This window comes from Mastomys coucha, unplaced genomic scaffold, assembly GCF_008632895.1.
Source record: "Mastomys coucha isolate ucsf_1 unplaced genomic scaffold, UCSF_Mcou_1 pScaffold8, whole genome shotgun sequence".
Lineage (NCBI taxonomy): Eukaryota > Metazoa > Chordata > Mammalia > Rodentia > Muridae > Mastomys > Mastomys coucha.
The window spans coordinates 27,226,672-27,229,379 of record NW_022196914.1 but is presented as its reverse complement, the minus strand read 5'-3'; the positions used below and the strand labels follow the sequence as shown (position 1 = coordinate 27,229,379).

Genomic DNA, 2,708 nt, shown 5'->3' with positions numbered 1-2,708 from the left:
AGAGAGAGAGAGAGAGGAGGCCAGGAGGGGGGTTATCAGCTTCTCTGGAGCTGGAGTTTCAGGTGGCTGTGGCTGCCTGACATGGGTGATGGGAACCAACCTTGGGTCCTCTGTAAGAGCAGCAAGTATTCGTCACCCCTGAGCAACCTCTCTAGCCCCACTAATCCTTTTAAAAGACAAGTTCACCGAATACTGTATAAAATTCTACAATGACTTCTAAATCCTACTGGCAAAATTAAAGTGATTTGGGAAAGTTCTTCAATACTAAAGGAAGATTAAAATCTTTCCAATGTACTGATCTAGTGTGTCTAGGACTCTAGTAATTAATGCATTATCTCAGTATCCATTACTGCAAGTTTTAGTCATAAAACTTCACATTTTAATGGTCTGAACAAAGAAAGCTTCAGCTTGGAAACCCAGTGTTTTCAGGCTTTACTAGGACAGAATTAATACAATTTGTCCATTTAATGTGCACAGTTCAATGGGTTTTAGTATAGGTATGTAAGCCTCATCAGTCAATTATACAAGATTTTTATTGCCCAAGAACCCCTCTATCCTTCAGCTGTCATCTCCCCATCCACCCTCTGCCACCCGCCCTAAGTAACCACTACTTATAGTCTCTATTTCCTCAACTCTGGACTGACACAGTGTCTCCAAAGGTGACTTACATCAACTAGCTTGCAGAAGCCAGGGAGCTGGCTTGGTGGGTAAGGTGCTTGTTGTTCAGACTCCCAGCACCCATGCAACAGACAGGCACAACCACAGCCCTGGAAGGGGAAGACAGGCAGGTCCCAGGGGCTATGAAGCCAGCCTAGCAAAAACAGGCAAGGTCGGTGAGTGACGGGCTTAAAAAAATGAAGTGGAGGGGCTGGAGAGGTGGCTCAGCGGTTAAGAGCACTGACTGCTCTTCCAAAGGTCTTGAGTTCAATTCCTAGCAACCACATGGTGGCTCACAACCATCCATAATGAGATCTGACACCCTCTTCTGGTGCATCTCAAGACAGCTACAGTGTACTTAGATATATAATAAATAAATCTCTAAAAAAATGAAGTGGAACACAACAGAAATACCTACTGTGGCCCACATGGGTACACATATGGAACTCCTGCACACACACACACAACCATGTAAATATATATAGAAATATGCACACAGAGAGAGAGAGAGACAGGCGCAGTCTCTTACCAACTTACTACATTTAAAATGTTCTCTTATGGATTCATCCATGTTGCTTCTTATCAGTACCTGATTCATGTTTGCAGCTGAACATAAGTACCATTATTTAAATAAGAACTATTTCCATCATATAGACAGATCACACTGTATCAATTTGGGCCAGGACAGTTTAACCCGAGTCAGATGGGACAAGGTCTACCTTACTTGTAAACCCATGTACCATCCCACAAAGCCAGAAGGTAGGCAATGAGGCTGCCCTGGCCTCCAGGGTCTCCCAGCTGGCCTTTGAATTGTACGAACCAACTGAGGCAAACAAGTCTCCGATGTATGGGCATCTGAAGGAATACAGAGGAAAGGAAGGAAACGAAGAATCTGAACTGAGGGCAAAAGCATCAAGCCACTGGACCAGTACATGGAAGAAGAGTGGGAGCAGAGCAGACGCCTAACAGGAAAGCAGTCTGTGATCCAAGTGGGACCCAGAGACCAAGCACAAGTGGCTTGGCAACAAGTGCCTTTATGTGCCTTGCCATCCTTGAAGTCTTTCTTGAACCTAACTTGATGTCTACCAACAGAGGAATGGATACAGTGTCTCATATATACACACAGAGCTTTATTTAGCTTTAAGTTAATAACTCAGATATATACACACAGAGCTTTATTTAGCTTTAAGTTAATAACTCAGAACTATCATGTTTTCTCTCCGATGCAGAATCTTGTTTGTATTCGAGTGTGTGTTTTGTATTGAGAAGAAAGAGTGGGAGAAGAGAGGATCATGGGGACAGTTACTTCTATGTCATGGCAAGGTACAATGACATAATTATAATATATATATATGAAAAGGTCATGATGAAACCTTGTTTATGTTAACTTTAATGTCAATCTGTGTCCTTTCGTTACATACCCATTATTGATACTAGGAGTTATCCTACACAGCATTTGGACAAAAAATAAAATGCAGAAGGCATAGTTATAGATTCCCTATTCTTCTCAAATTAGTAAGCAAGACGGATTGCAGAATCTACCATTTGAATTTTTTAAAGCCCAAAAGGGCATCACTGAGTCTAAGAGACAAAGAGCTAGACATTAGGCAAGATTAACAAATGACAGTAGGCTAGCTTTCAGGTCTGTGCTGTTACATGCATTCTAATTTTGAGTACCTAATAAAAACAGACAATCCTGCAGGGACAGTTTCTGTTCTGAGGGGTACGGATGGAGAGAGTGGAAATTCCTAACAAATAAATCAAAGCTTATAAAATGAACCCTGATTTCCGGCAGATGTACCGTGCAATTACCCTTATGGGGTATCTTTCTAACAGCAAAACGCTGAGGACAAGAGACTCTGAGCACCAGGCCGTGCCGCTTTGTCTCCACCTAGCAGTACACCCGTGGGCAAGTCACAGGATCTGTGTAACCTGGGAAGTTTAGAGCAAATATTGCGTGCTGACGACCAGGCGCGTTCCCCCTGAGTACGTCCAGCAACCTTGTGAAGTAGGCATTACTATTATTACTGCTATCTTTGCAGACAAAAAAA

At 42.7% G+C, this 2,708-nt stretch overlaps 1 protein-coding gene across 3 annotated transcripts in view; it reads right to left on the bottom strand.

Moving 5' to 3' along the window:
• The window catches only part of Atpsckmt (ATP synthase c subunit lysine N-methyltransferase), a 33,409-nt gene extending 32,488 nt beyond the window's left edge, over positions 1 to 921 (bottom strand). Inside the window, exon 1 of one of the 3 annotated variants that reach the window (XM_031360040.1) lies at positions 669 to 921. The gene's annotated coding sequence lies outside the window, so the exon portion shown is untranslated. The remainder of the gene's footprint in view (positions 1 to 668) is intronic. The other 2 variants (XM_031360039.1, XM_031360038.1) reach the window with 2 other exon arrangements.
• Between the last annotated feature and the right edge of the window lie 1,787 nt (positions 922 to 2,708).